General features: G+C 46.3%; 1 protein-coding gene across 1 annotated transcript in view; it reads left to right on the top strand.

Moving 5' to 3' along the window:
* Positions 1-16551, top strand: part of MAMDC2 (MAM domain containing 2) — a 523202-nt gene that overhangs the window by 332975 nt on the left and 173676 nt on the right. The gene's annotated exons all lie outside the window — the stretch shown is intronic.

Raw genomic sequence — 16551 nt, forward strand, 5'->3', positions numbered from 1 at the left:
TCAGGAGCCCACTACACGGGCTTATGGACGGCGGCGGGCCCGCATTATGTCTCGCTCTATGCGGACGATCTGTTGCTCTTCCTGGAGGATCCGGTCGACGCTTTGCGGGGAGCGGAAGTAGCGCTAACGGAGTTCGGAGCAGTCTCGGGTCTCCAAGTGAACTGGTCTAAGACCTGCCTCTTCCCAATGCGCAGGGGCACCCCCGCTCCTACGCTAAGTAAGGAGATCAGGTGGGAGCCCGACTGCTTTAAATACCTCGGGGTATTTGTGTATCATGACCAACCCGACCTCCTAGATGGGAACATTGCCCGTTGCATGCGAGCGCTCCGAGGCTGCATGGACTTCTGGGCCACGCTGCCGCTCTCAGTGGCGGGACGTATTGCCCTGCTCAAAATGGTGGCGCTCCCCCGGCTATTGTACTACTTCCGAACCTTGCCGATTTGGGTCCCACCGGCCACGTTTCGTCGCCTGCGTTCTATGGTGATCGGGTTCCTCTGGGGAACGGGCCGGCGGCGGGTGGCCCTCAACACCCTGATGAGGCCAAAGGACGAGGGGGGGCTTGCTGTGCCGGATTTCGAGAAGTACTACCTGGCGGCACAGCTCCAGACCTACACCCAGGAGATAGCCAGGGAATTCAGAGGCCCGGAAGACGGAAGGGGGACGGGTATGGCCAGGCACATCCTCTCCTTTATCGCGCTGCGACAACGCTTGATCCTACGGGACCTATCGATGGAGGAGCGGACTATCCGACTGTGCTGGAACCGGGCTCATGCTAGAGGCCACTCACGGAATCCATATGCACCTGAAATACCGTTGGGGATGCTGACGGCCCTCCCCCACGGAGGGGATTGGTCACGTTTGGCGGACTGGGAGGACTCAGGTTTACAGCTCGTCGGGGACCTGTATGAGGACGGAGCGCTCTTGTCCTTTCAGGATCTCATTGACTGCTTTGGGATCTCCAGGGGCGACTTTCTGCTGCATTCGGCCATTGTGCGAGCGATCCAGGCGCACTGGCAGAACGGGATAGAGGAACCCCAATTATCTCAGGTATGCCAGTACGTGATGATGTCGGCGGGCACGGTGAAGGCGGTCACTTGCCTCTACGGCAGGTTGATCACCGAGGGGTTGGTTCCTCTCACCACATTGAAATCCCGCTGGGAGGAGGACATTGGTAGGGAGATACCGGAGACGACCTGGGCCCAGCTGGTGAGGCGTGCCTGGAAGGGTACACGCAGCGCCCGTTTCCAACTGGTCCACTATTATGTTCTCCACAGAGCGTACCTGACCCCGGTAAAGATCAGGCGTTATTTTGCCACGGCTTCAGCAGAATGCCCTAGGTGCCCGGCTCAGGAGGCGGACCTTTTACACATGCTATGGGCCTGTCCAGGGCTGACGTCCTACTGGCAGGAGGTAGAGGCGACCTTAGAGGAGGTGACGGGGAGGCATCTATCATTCGATGTGGCGGTGGGGCTCTTGCACTGGTTCCCCCACACCCCCCGGAATAAAATCTCCAGTAAATTCATTGACCTGGGGCTCCTACTTGCTAAGCGAGAGGTGACCAGGAACTGGAAGGCACGGGCTGGTCCGGCAGGCAGCAGATGGCACAGTGAGCTTTTGAAGTGGGCGGCGGGTGAGAGCGCGCTGAGATACCAGCTGGCTTGGAGGCAGGGTAACGAGAAGGCGCAGGAGGCCGCGTTAGAGTGGGAAACGCTGGTGCAGGCCCTCAGAGATTATTGTACCCCCAGCGACTCCGATTGTGATGAGGCAACTCGCCCCGAGTCCCGATAAACATCAGCATTGATAGCACTATTACCTTCACCGTGGGTCAAGCAATGGATCCTACGTTGATGAGCTCCCTGGCGCTGATGGTGGGGGGGGGGGGGAGAGTTCCGTAGTTAATGGGCAGTTCAAGGGGGGGGGTTACTGTGGGGGTTTTGGGTTTGTTTAGAAAAGCAGAAGACGGACAGTGTGTCATCCGGACCAGCTCCAGCATTCTACTGACCCCAGCTTATTTGCCGCCCGACCCCAGGGATATGGGCTAATTGGCTGTGTACAAACGTTATGGAGGGGGATCAGTGGGCTTTTTGTTGTACATATCGTTCATAACACAATGCTGGTCGATACTGTATTGATTTACTGATTCCTGCAATAAAAATATATTAAAAAAAAAAAAAAAAAAAAAAAAACTAGTGCATGCATGACAGTGAAAAGTAAGTAGTACTTTCGACAACTGTGGAAGAAAGAATGCGACAGTACAGGGCGTGTGTGGAATTATTGATAACTATATTCAAGATAAGGTCTCTGTTGCAGATACCGGAGAGCCTTGCTGGTCACTATAAATCCATTCACAACACTCAATGGGGTTGGTCTGGAAGGTGTAGTAGATAGAAAAGGAGAAATTGCTCTTTTTCTAGGTGTCCCCTCACTCACCAGGGTTGCCCCTTGGTGACATGCTTCATCATTGGGGCCATCCCAGTCCTCTACGGGCTGGGGCGTGCTGCGACTTGCGAATTACGTAGGAGCACTTACAAATGACTATGTGTGGTGCAGATGTGATAGTGGAGTGGACTAAGTGATGTGTTAAGGGATCAATTTAGAAGCAGAGAGAGATCCAAGAAATGCAGTCACAGTCATAGAAAAACACAATGGATACTGTATCTGTATGTTGTTGTAGTTGTCCTGTTGAATTTGGTAAGTAAGTTGCATGCAGAAAAAAAATCCTCTTATTAGCGGCACTCCTCCATTCCATCTGACGCTTCGTCCATCAATGTTGGTGACCAGAAGACACCCTGTCCACTGCCTGCCTGGCGGATGCTGAATTGCGGCTCGCTAATGTGAAGCCTAACTCCATCCTTTTTTTCCCCATTGCACAGACTGAAACCCGGCCTGTAATTATTCAACGAAAAACAGGAAGTGATATAATATTACAACACCACTGATAAATAAATATGAGGTATGTAGGCTGTAGAGTGCAAAAACTCACACTTTGATTTTCCTAGTAGACAGTACAATATTTTTGACAGTGCGTACTCTGTCTGAGTCACCTTTTGAAGGATAAATAAGTATGGGCAAATTAATGTAGCGGATCTTTCCCCTCAAGCTAGGTGTACTGTAAACTGTATTTTAGAACAAAATTAGATCTTCCCAGCAGTGCTCCCAGCCAGACCCTTACTAAAGCCAGTCGCAAAAATGTAGAAGACCCCCAATCAAATCGGAAAAAACGAGGCCTAGCAGAAAACTGGTGACAAAACGTACTTTGAAAGTAAAAGTAGGCCCAAATGCCCCCTTACCCACCGTGGATTGCATTCAAACCACTTGCAAGCAACCAAGCAAAAGTATCCATAGCCAGCATCGCTCCAAGACTCGAAAACCCCCCCACCCAAACACATGCAATAGAAATACTGCTAACCCTAACGAACCCTAAGTTAAGAATAGTGGCAAAGGCTTTCTTCAACTATGCCAAATCCCCCCTTTCCCACCCAGGATTTTCTTCAAATGACTTGCAACCAAAATTACACATTCTCACGAGTGCTCTAAGACCCCAGAACTCAGTTGCAAAAATGTAGAACACCCCGAAACACATGCAATCCTGCTGCTAGGGCTAACGAACCCTAAGTTACAAAAAGTGCCAAAAGGCTTTTCGGCGTGGATTTTGTCCCAACCACTTCCACCCGGTATTAGACCTTCCCAGGAATGGCCCAAGACCCGCCAACCCACCCGCCAAAAAGCATACCACCCCCAAACAGGCCAAAAGCAACATCTCCTACTTACAATATTTCTCGGCCTTCGGTCCAAACGCGCTGGGTAGCTAGGCCATAAGTCGGGTTTGCCACCACGGATTTCCTGAAAAGCAAATGCAATCAAGATTAGAGTGTCCCAGCAGTGCTGACAGACCCCGAAACTCACCCACAAACAGACGGAACCCCCCCTAAGAGCACTTCAAAGGCAAGCAAGTCAGCAAAAACACTAAAAAATGTGCGCCTCGGATTTGGTCCAAACCACTTTTATCCGGTATTAGAGCTTCCCAACAATGGCCCCAGAGCCATCAACCCAAGAGAAAACGAGTAGAAGACCCCCAAACAGCCAAAGAGCAAAAGTACAAAAATGGGGACTTAGTCATTTTTTCCCAAATTTCCCAAATCACTCCGCGCGCGCTCTGCAGCTAGGCCCTAACTCCCCTCTGCCACCATGGATTTGCTTCAAACCTCTTGCAAAGTAAAGTATCCATAGCCAGCATTGCTCCCAGACCCCGAAACCCACCCACAAACACCAGGAAGCCCCCCAAACCGGCCCCCGAAAACGCTACATTGAGCAAAATGTCAGAAATTGCAAAAAAAAAATCGGCCTGGATTTTGTCCCAACCACTTCTACCCGGTATTAGACCTTCCCAGGAATGGCCCAAGACCCGCCAACCCACCCGCCAAAAAGCATAACACCCCCAAACAGGCCAAAAGCAACATCTCCTACTTACAATATTTCTCGGCCTTCGGTCCAAACGCGCTGCGTAGCTAGGCCATAAGTCGGGTTTGCCACCACGGATTTCCTGAAAAGCAAATGCAATCAAGATTAGAGTGTCCCAGCAGTGCTGACAGACCCCGAAACTCACCCACAAACAGACGGAACCCCCCCTAAGAGCACCTCAAAGGCAAGCAAGTCAGCAAAAACACTAAAAGATTTGCGCCACGGATTTGGTCCAAACCACTTTTAGAGCTTCCCAGCAATGGCCCCAGAGCCGTCAACTCACCTGCAAAGAGGTAGAACAACACCTCCACAAGTGCTGAGTCTTTCTTCATTGGGCGTAAACCAGCCCTCTGCTTTGATGGAAATAGGAGTCTGGAGGAGGAGGATAGAGGAGCATGTTCTTCTGAACTTGTGAACCTGAGGAATGCAGACTGCGGCACCTTCAAATCAATTAGCAAACAAGTGAAGACAGTTCTGCTGATGGGCTTGTTTTTGTGAATATCTGATTAAAGTTTGAATTATATTAACTGTGCACAACAAAGAAAGACAGACACACAGGAATAAAAGTGAATAAGGACGAAAAAGAAAGTTATTGATTCGTTGTCTCATTTTCAGGGCTCGGTATCACGGTCCAGGAATGAGAATAAGGCTTCGTCATCATACTCTACGAATTCAGGCAGGGTGAGCTCAGTGTCACCTGACAGAGTAGAAATTCCCTCATCTATGTTGCTGGCCACCTCGTCTTCATCCGGCGCGCTTTCTCGTACTCTGAAATCTGGTGGTATGAGGTGCTGATTCATCTTGATCATTGTTAACCTCTCCACATTTTTGGGCGAGAGGCGGCTCCGTTTGGAAGTTACAATGCCACCAGCAGCACTGAAAACACGTTCAGAAGACACGCTTGCGAGTGGGCAAGACAAGTAGTTTAAAGCCAGGTTGGTGAGCTGTGGCCACAATTCTTTTTTCCCATGCCAATACGCCAATGGGTCAGCATTAACATAGACCTCTGTTGAGTCATTCAGATAGTCCTTGACCATCGAATCAAGGTTCTCCTCCAAGGTTCCTCCTCTTTGCTTAGCTGTTGCTGTGACCTTTTGAGAACCAAACCCAAGCCGAGCTAGCCAATCCTCTTCAGCCTCCAATGTTACTGTTGCGTCTGGTGGTGCAGATGATCCGGTTGCCGGTCTCTTTAACGGCTGAGAGGTCACTTGTGCCGCAGCCACAGGTGCAGAAGAGGATTGTTGTGACTGGGGATGGCCTGCTGATGCTGATGTACTGCCTTCTCCTTCAATTTGCTGCCGTTCTCTTTCAAACCTCTTAGCTGAGGAGGCTATCCACCGTTTGTAACTTGTAACATCTTCATCAGCAAAAGGAAAGAATGCTTGGCCTGCCAGCGCCTTTTTGTAGCGTGGATCCAGAATAGTAGCACAAATGTAATGCTGGTCTGAGTGGATCATTTTAAGACGTTCATCACCTTGTAGGTGCTCTAATAATTTCTCAGCCAGAACAAAAGAGTCTTGGTTTTTTTCATCTTTTTCAAACACAGAACACACCTCCTTCAGTTGGTGCTCCAGCATGTACAACAATGGGATAGCTTTTCCCAAATTACAGTCCTCCTTGCTGACTGCACGCGTGAAAAACTCAAAAGGACGAAGCATGCTTGTCAGGCTGTTAACTATGTTCCATTGCGCCGCACCCATCCTCAGGTCCTCCTTCTGAGCTGTACCCTGTGTTAAGAAATAGTGATCGAGTACCGTATACTGCTCATACAGACGCTCAAGCATGTAGAAGGTTGAGTTCCAACGTGTTACCACCTCCTGGATGAGTGCTTTCACTGGCATTTGACGTTGATATAGCAGGCTCCTCAGCTGCTTCCGGGCCTTAAAAGAATGGCTGAAATGGTTGCACATTTTTCGGCAGGTGTCCAATACTCTGTACGCTGCACTGTCTTTATTACCCAAGAATTTTTGGACAACCAGGTTTATACAGTGCGCCAAACACGGCACTCTGAAATAGTCACCCAACTTCATGGCCTTAACTATATTGGCGCCATTGTCCGTGGAAACATAACCAACCTGGCGTTTTTTGGGGGACAGCCAGTTAAGGACCTTTGTGTTAAAGACATCCAAAATGTTTTCTGCTGTGTGACGTTTCTCCAAACCAAACATGGCTGGTGTTGCATGTTTCCGAGCAGCTTTAAAAACAATGTCTGGGTCAACACCTGCGTTTAGCTTTGCTTTAGCCCCTGAAAAAGAGACCCAGTGTGCAGTGATGCACATGTAATCAGCGCCTGCGCCACTGGTCCACATGTCTGTTGTCAGATGTATAGTGTGAACAGCACTCTTCTGCAAAGCTGCCCCAATCACCTTCAGAACATCTTCATGTAGTGCTGGAACCGCAACTCGGGCAAAATAGAACCGGCTAGGAACCTTCCATTTAGGGCAGAGCGCTGCCACTAATTCTAGAAAACCAACCCCTTCTACAAAAGAAAAAGGGAGAAGGTCCAGAGCTAGCATTTTAGCCAGCTTAGTGTTATACAGACGCGTCAGTGGGTGGTTGCGTTCATATTGCGCTTCTGTAAACAACATCTTTTTAATGTTGCCCTGGACCAAGGATTTACGGGATGATGATGATATCTTCGACCCAGTTACGCTCGCTGATGAACTTTTTCGCATTGATGTCTCACTCTCTCCCACACTCTTAGTGTGCCTCACATGGGGTGTGCGGCTGACAGGGGTACTGGGTGTAAGTGAAGTGTTTGAATCGTCTTCTTCCTCCTCGTCATCATCAGATGAAAAATCAACGTTTTCATTACGTGCAATTCGGGCTTCCTTGACCGCATCTAGGTGCGCAAGCCATTGGACAGCGTGCGTTCTCTTAAGATGACGTCTCTGGCCTCCGGTACCATAGTTGGTACCAAACTTACCACGACTAACTCGAAGCTTACAAATGCTACAAATGGCTACGTTTTCCTTTTTTGGGCAAACACTAAAGAAGTCCCAAACTGGAGACTTGAAATGTCTTTGGGGGCCGGAGGAGGCGGCGATACTGGTGGTGGTGGTCCTGCTGCTAATGCCAGATGAAGTGGAGGATGTGGATTGCCGAACTTCAGTACGTTTTGCACTTTCACCACCAGTAATTGAGGTCGAGGTGGATGGAGGTCCCTTCTTGCGAGGAAGAAATATGGAAGCGGTAGGTGTTGGTGTACTAGTTAACTCCAAATCCAATGATTGTTGTGTTTCCATTGACTCCTCGTCGACATCATCATCACGCTCAGCAGCTTCTCGGGATAGGGTCAAAATGTCTCTTTGCTGCATGCCCGCTGGGGCTGCAGTGACCATTATGATGACTGGCTCGTCGTCGTGAGGGGCTTCATCAGCAGCAGTATGCGTCACTTCTTGTTGAGCCTCATCACACTCCATAGCTATGAGTTTTTCGACGACCTTCCTTTTACGCTTAGGTATCTTTGTCAGATCATGGTGTGCCTCACTCTCAGACGGCAGTGGTGCTGGTTCCCAATTGGGATCCGTATCATCAAAAGGAGGTGGGCTTGAAGAAGATGTAGACACCCCCCTTGATCTTTTCCTTGCTAGGGATGTGCAAGACAATGAATGATCATCAGGAGGAGTGGCTTCCTCAAATGATACCTCGGTCTGATTGTCAATTTCCTGATGTGCCCCTACTTCGGGAGGAACAACTATTGTGGGCACTTGTGACCCTCCATGCACCTCTGCTTGCGCATCTCCTTGCGCTGCCTCTCCTTCCACATGTACTTGGGCTTGTACTTGCACATGTTGTTGTTGTTGCGGCTGTGGTTGTTCAACACTTGTCAGATGAGTTACAACAACCTGTGTTGATTCAGGGACATTGCTGCTACTTTCTTGCGATGAGCCAAAATCACTGGTCGATGGTGATTGAAGAAGTACACTGACTGCCTCTGAAGCACTCTAGGGCTTTGACTTAAGTTGGCGTGGTGGTGGAGGCACTGAGCCCAATGGAGCGGGGGTGCTGCTCCCAGCTTGGTCCCCAGCAGATCCCGCTGCAGCTGCAGGCGTACTTTTTTTTTTACTCCCAAAAAACGCGGCGGCCGGCACACCAGCCTCCTTGGTAACTTGCTTCTTCTGCTCCTTACTAGCAACTTTCTTGCTAGAGGAGCTACGGAGACCTTTTTTGGGGGCCATCTTCTTCAGAGCAGGTCAGAACAGCAGGCCGCAGTTGCACGAGTTGCAGAGTTGTCTGAGGCCAGACGTGATGTCGCGTGACGTTATGCTGCACACACACCGCTGCAGGACTTCTTCCTGGCACTGGTGGTTCTCTTGAGTCTTGTGCACCTAAAAGCAATGGAAGACAGAGGAACATCAGTTCAGTTATACACCCCAAAAAAAATAAAAAATAAACAGAAAAATCAGCACAATCCCATGCCCTCCATGATGCTTACATTCAAGACACCCCACAGAAAGACTAGGCCCATGCAAGACTCAATACCCCTGGTGAAAAGGCCACAAGTACAGCCCCAAAAAACGAAAATCACTGAAAAATCAGCACAATCCCATTCCATCCATGCCCTCCATGATGTTTAAGTTCAAGACACCCCACAGAAAGACTAGGCCCATGCAAGACTCAATACCCCTAGTGAAAAGGCCACAAGTACAGCCCCAAAAAATGAAAAACACAGAAAAATCAGCGCAATCCCATTCCATCCATGCCCTCCATGATGTTTAAGTTCAAGACACCCCACAGAAAGACTAGGCCCATGCAAGACTCAATACCCCTGGTGAAAAGGCCACAAGTACAGCCCCAAAAAACGAAAAACACAGAAAAATCAGCACAATCCCATTCCATCCATGCCCTCCATGATGTTTAAGTTCAAGACACCCCACAGAAAGACTAGGCCCATGCAAGACTCAATACCCCTGGTGAAAAGGCCACAAGTACAGCCCCAAAAAAAGAAAATCACTGAAAAATCAGCACAATCCCATTCCATCCATGCCCTCCATGATGTTTAAATTCAAGACACCCCACAGAAAGACTAGGCCCATGCAAGACTCACTACCCCTGGGCATAAAGGTTGAAAAGTAGGCAAAATGGTTGCAGGCCTAACAACACCGCCTGCATTCAAAATGGCCACTTGCCTCCCAGCACATGGCCAGGGCCTGTAGCAGCACTCAAAATGGTCCCCACCCACATGGCCTGTCCCCATGAACACCCCCAAAAATCGAAAAACACAGTAAAATCAGCACAATCCCATTCCATCCATGCCCTCCATGATGTTTAAGTTCAAGACACCCCACAGAAAGACTAGGCCCATGCAAGACTCAATACCCCTGGTGAAAAGGCCACAAGTACAGCCCCAAAAAACGAAAATCACTGAAAAATCAGCACAATCCCATTCCATCCATGCCCTCCATGATGTTTAAATTCAAGACACCCCACAGAAAGACTAGGCCCATGCAAGACTCACTACCCCTGGGCATAAAGGTTGAAAAGTAGGCAAAATGGTTGCAGGCCTAACACTGCCTGCATTCAAAATGGCCACTTGCCTCCCAGCACATGGCCAGGGCCTGTAGCAGCACTCAAAATGGCCCCCACCCACATGGCCTGTCCCCATGAACACCCCCAAAAATCGAAAAACACAGAAAAATCAGCACAATCCCATTCCATCCATGCCCTCGATGATGTTTAAGTTCAAGACACCCCACAGAAAGACTAGGCCCATGCAAGACTCAATACCCCTGGTGAAAAGGTCACAAGTACAGCCCCAAAAAACGAAAATCACTGAAAAATCAGCACAATCCCATTCCATCCATGCTCTCCATGATGTTTAAATTCAAGACACCCCACAGAAAGACTCAGTCCACCCACCACTGAGTACCCCTGGGCAAAAGGCCCCAAAACAGCCCAAAAATCGAAAGTTCCAAAATTGTAGTTGCAGCAACTGTAATGCCCCAAACAAACTTACTTGTGAAATTTCTAATCCAAAAGTGATCCAAAGAAAGTCAAAAAGGCCTCAAATCCAAATATCCAGCAGCATCCACAAAAAGTAATCCTTCCAGCTCCAGATCCAAATGAAAAGTGACCAGGAGATGGACAAAGCACTGGGAGGAGCCTGCTGGACAGGAACAGGAAGTTGAAGACTGTGGGTCACTTCCTTCCTCCCACCCCCCCCTCCCCAAAATGGACTCCTTGCAAAAAAAGTGCAGGCAAATGTCAACCTGAGGAGTTATTCAGATAAAAATCATCATTTCCAGAAGGTTTATGCTGCTTGCTGGTCGATTTCTTGTGCAGAATTGCAAATTTTATATTTTCGCGAGTGCGAGATTGTTGCTGCTCGCCGCATCTCCAAGCTCGCAATTGCGAAATCCCGCGATACGTGATCACGCCGTACTCGCGTTGACAAACTCTCGCTGTGCAAGTTGGCAAGCCGCGATTACGTAAACGCGCTCGCCAAATTCTCGCGGGATCCCGCAGCAAGATCCAAAATGGCGCAGCACTCGCAAAATATCAAGAAAAACAACTCGGCAAACGCTGAATGACGGTAAGTGAACGCCGCGCGCCGCAAAAATTGTATCACCCAGAAAAAAAATCAGCTGCGTGCGAATTTAGCGGATTTTGCGGGAAATCCGCGAATCTCGCGGATTGCGAATTTCCCGAAAATCCGCAAAATCCACGAGCGGAGCGGATTTTACGCCCATACTTAGTTGCAGTTGCGGGGCTTGTCAGATCTATTGTCCTAGGCATTCCACTAGGATCCAGAGGAGGTCTTACCTCTTCTAGTGAAAGGCAGCATTCGGTGAGTTCAATCTACTTAGATAGACAGCCGATAGAGTCCAATGTGTTAATAATTTCTTCCCCTTGATCTGCTGCTTTGGCCTTGCGTTTATCCATTCTTTGCATGGAGGATTCCCAGATATAAAGGCCGGAAGGTTAGCGGGGTGGCCTGGTTTCCTCCGGGCGCCGATGGGCATGGACAGGCCTGCCCTTGGCTAGGGCTTCACCTGGGTGCGCCCAAATATGTGTCCCGCACCGTGGGTTGGCGTTGTACATAAATGTGTGTGTGCCATTCCAGAGGATGAATGGAAATGTCGTTTTTTTCCCCACGTTGCGTCAATCAAGTAGGGCATGGCTTCTCCCCCTCTCAGCAGGTTGTGTCAGGCTGTATCAGGCGGCCACAATTGATGCGGGTCAGCGTCAAGCTTAAATGTCTGTGTGACTTCCCAGGGGATGATTGGAAATTTTATTTTTCCCCAGTGGTGCATCAGTTCTGCAGGGCACAGCTTCTCCTCTTCTCAGCACGTTGTGTCAGGCTGCATCACAAGAACACTATTCTGGAATTGAACTGCAGAGAGATACTGTCTCTCTTCATGCAAATGAATTGAAGCTTGTCATAAGTCAATGATGTATACCATCCTGTATCTGATGAAATCTGGAACAAAATCCCTGTTTTTTTTTGGTTCTGTAGGACAACATTGATAATTTTGCTTACATTGTGCAAATCCTGAACTATTCTCAGTTTACCACTAGGCTACTTTATTCCCATCACAGGAAAGTTACAAGAACTACCAAGTACCTCTTGAGGATTCACTACTCAATCATTTTCACAATTACCGGCTTCATTCCTTATGCTTCTTTTGAAAGTCTATATTGTTTAGTTCTAGGGAAAATTTCATCTGACATCATAATTATTTTAACTGGCTCAGCTCTTTTTATGAGCCCAATCTCTTCTTCAGAGTAATCTCATTCCTCATCCCTGACAGTATGTCTTAAATCATGTGGCAGGTCATATTTTGGTAAAGCTGGGAATAATTGGACTCTAGTCCCTTTTTTTAACACTGAGGATCTGATATAAATCTTGGCAGATGGCTTGTGGGTCTGCGAGGGCAATGGAGTAAATTACCATGACAGCAGTTCCCATCAGTGCATTTTACTCTCTGCTACGGGCCTGCATCAGCAGGACCCAGCCCTGTAACAAAGAGTATTTAATTTATTTTTCTTTTGAAAAAGAAACAACTAAAGAGGATTTTCTTTAAAATATATATATTTATATAATGTTCCACCTGCCTTGGCGGTAAGAAACAGTAAACAATTACTAAATGTCCGCCCATCCAATTTGGGTTGGTGGATATGTAGCCATTTCTTTGACAGCCCTTACTCCCCAAGGCCCTCGAAGGGGATTAACCCCTTGCATGCTGATGACGGCCCCCAGCCGTCATGCACTACAGTGCTCGTGTGCTGATGACGGCTGGGGCGCACAACAGACAATCTCGCAAACTCACACTTCAACATGCCTCACAAATACACACCATACATCAATACATTATCCCTATTCATACTTACATTCCAAATAGTTCAGTGACACACTGCAAGCCACCTTCTCTGGGAGACTCCGGCTTCAGAACCTTTAGTCGAGGTTTAGAAAAGTCCACTATTCTCGCGGGTTGGGCATTAACAACCGCCAAAACCTTTGAGGACCCCTTCAAAGAAGTGGTGCTCTTACTACACAACTATCCTCTTCAACCGATTTGTAGAAGCAAAACAATACCCCAATATTTTAAGACATACCAGCATTTTGAAAACACCTTCAGTTCAGGTTCTTCCACTGGAAATAAATGTGTAAAAAGATACACCCCCCCATATCAGTTTAGCAGAGTATCAAAATGTATAACTCGGAACACTTAATAACTGAGTTCTAGTTCTGGTGGAGAGGAGTTGGCCTAACGGCTATGGGCGGTCGACCTCGAATCGGGGGAACTGGGTTTGAGTCTCGGCAATGATGCTGAACATCCTGTGATTCTGGGCAAATCACTTAATCTCCCCCTACCTAACAAAAATGAATGTGTCCTCATGTAATGCAACTGGTGCTATGTAAAGTGCCCGATACCCGACTCGGATCAAGTTTGCGCTACATAAAACTCTGTAAAATAAAAAAATAAAAAAATAGATCACAGAAAAGGTTAATGGGTTGTATTACAGAGATCTCAAAATCAATCGGTACAGAATAAATACCATTAAGGCTCAAAGTGCAAAGTTAATACAGAGTGGTCAAAAATCAGATATCAAAGTCCCAAATGAACCGCAAAGGTAAGTATAGGTCAGACAGTATCCTTAAAAGAATTGGAAATAAAATCTGGCTCACCCTTAGAATCAAGGGGTTCATATACACAATTCATACATAGAAAATTAGCAGAAGCACAGATTCAGTATAGCATGATCCCATGTAACAATTGTGTCAGTGAATCAGAATAATTCATATTAATACCATGATATGTTATCACTATCCAATTTCTAGAAAAAGCATTCTACTTTTTTATTTCACTGTCATCCGGGGATGTTTTGAACAAATTATGCAACATTAAGAAAGGCGATTCATGAACGTGCAAAACTGAACTGAGCTACGGAAACACAGCAGAAGAAACCTGGAATGCTGCAACCTATCAAGTATACTAAAGACTTCATTAAAAAGCCTTTGTATTCATAGGTTTTAGAAAAATATTACTTCAGCTGTCTTCACTTTTGCAGACCCCGTGTGGAGATAAAATCCACAGGGGAACCTGATGGGAGGGGGTGAATGCAGGAGTGGAAAACAGAGACAAAAACAGCATCATTTTTATCTAACATGGTGTTTTCACCCAAGTGTGGCATAACAAAATCATTTTAAGAAACACATTTCTAAACCTCATACTAACCTGGTTTTAACTCCTTGCATACTCATTATTTTATTGTGTAATGTATCCAATATTGAAATGATCAATACTCAATATTATTTGTTGCACAAAAAATAAACTTTGAAAACATTATAACACAAGTTCTGTTCTCAAAGCAGCAGATATTGAAGAGGGTAGTAAAAGTTTAAAAACCCAAATGTTTTGCATCTTTTTTAAGTTCTGATATCTTGAAAATTGTGAAACAAAGTAATGCATAGTAATAACGTTCCATCGTCTTCTCAAGTCAAGAATTTCCCATTTTCTTTGAACATTTCTAACTGTTCAATTCCGCAAGTATTTTGTGTCCTGACAGATCTACGGAAATTCACGGATTTCCCTATAGCTGTAATTTTTCATACTTTAGTTCCTGAGACGTGATCTTACCTCATTATTTGCATGCAAAATATAATTTATGCGAGTAAGACAGACATAAACACGAACATATCTTTATTTAATAGTGCATTGAAAAAGCGACTCTGCAATTATAAATCCCATTTAACGGATGGGAAGTCAGGATTCCGAGACCGGACTTCCCTGGAAAGTTTGGGAGCAGAACACCCCCATCATACTCTTATAGAGATTTTTGAAATATTAAAAATAGAATATTATAATACTACATTGACAATTTGGATACTGGCAATTTGGCACCACATTCCATGAACGCTATCCCACTACCGGTAGCTATAAGCCAGGACCTAAGCCCACAACCCTTCCCTAGTGGGCAGGATCAGCAACTTTGCAAAGCAGACACAAGACTTGACCTTTGGCAATTTTGTGGGTCACCGCCCAGGGGAAATGACCATCAGGCACATGGTGTTACTTTTCAGTATGTCGTGATTCCGCCAACCCCCACACATAACTTGCAAGGCAAGTCCTTTTGTTATATCCCTTAACCTTTGGGAGTAAGGCATGGAAATAAGCCTATACTTCTACCACATACACATGTGGAAAGAATCAATCATTTGTGTTTTCAATGATATCACTGATAGTATCAATGCCAATGGATAGGTAAAATTACCACTGATTTCAGTGTTGAATGCTGCTGCAGTGTAATCTGTGAGGTCATGTTTGTAGTCATGAGCAATGCATTGTGGGGTCACAGTTATGTAGCTCTGTATGACTGGCAAATATCAGTGTTTATTACCTTGTGCACCATATGCTGCTTCAACTGTAATTTTTTAAGGAATACTAAAATAGGTGATGGCTGCTCAACTTAATGATTTCTGTTAAGTCATTGCATTTCTTAAATCGAGTAGCATTGCTATAGTGTTCTTTTAACATGGTAGGAACCAGAAATATGTCATTTGCTCCTTCCCAGAAAAAGAAAAAGGATCAAATGTATGAATGGAGAAGATCTTTCAAATGTTTATCTGGTAAAAATAGTATTCTCTTAACACCTGCCTGGCCTTTAATTGTGTTAACCAATAGGGTCTCATTTACAGGTTGGTGGATGCAAAGCATTCACCAAAAAAACAGAAGATGATTCTTTCATTACCCTTATAGTTCCCCAGTCTCATTTGGTCATGTAGTTCCCGGGACAGAAAAGAAATATTGGCCCTGACACATTTGAAGAAAACTGCCTGCACATCTGGGGCATTGTTTTTTTTTGTTGCTTTACCGTAGCAAACTCCTGCTTTGGGATTGTGTTTCAGTAAAATAAAAATGTTTGGTGAGCAGAACCAACTACATGTCACAAGGACGGCAAACGCCTCTATGTTCAGTACGTTTCCTCCACCAGCAGATGCACTGAAGGCAAATAGATCCATACTAGGCAGGGTGAATATCTAACTATTGCTAACACCTCCACTCATTTAAAGGGTTGACAGGCTGCCCACCAAAGTTTAACTGACATCATAAGTGGCAAAGCTGCTGTCAGAGTCTTTACAGCAATATATCCACACTGAAGCCCTTTAGCAGATCACATCAGATGCACAGACACAAACTAAATTCTATAGAAGACAGCATTTTTTCAATCCAGGTCACTAGAGCCTATATTGGCACTTACTGGCTTTGAGCATCATCCCTTCCTTTCTGACTTTCCAAATGAAAATTAAATCTCTGCTCTTCCGGGTTTGCGATGACCCACAACTGGTAACCTAGTAGTGTATTAGTAATGGTAGTAGACGTCCAATGAAAATATGCTTAGCAGAAGTGTTGTATTCTAATGTTCTACTTTTCTACTGGTTTTCAGAAGATCTACCCGCTCTAGATTCACATGTCTAACAAACTTTGAGCAAAAATGGAAGATACTTCATTTTCCTTACAATCTGAAATTGAACTATGTGATAGTGTGTCCTGGATTCTACTTCCATTTTGCAATATGCATGCTAGTGCATCTCTCACTATCTATCGGTGGGTAATATTTTTAGATTTTCCATGTAGCAGGAGT

This window comes from Lissotriton vulgaris, chromosome 3_1, assembly GCF_964263255.1.
Source record: "Lissotriton vulgaris chromosome 3_1, aLisVul1.2, whole genome shotgun sequence".
Classification (NCBI taxonomy): domain Eukaryota; kingdom Metazoa; phylum Chordata; class Amphibia; order Caudata; family Salamandridae; genus Lissotriton; species Lissotriton vulgaris.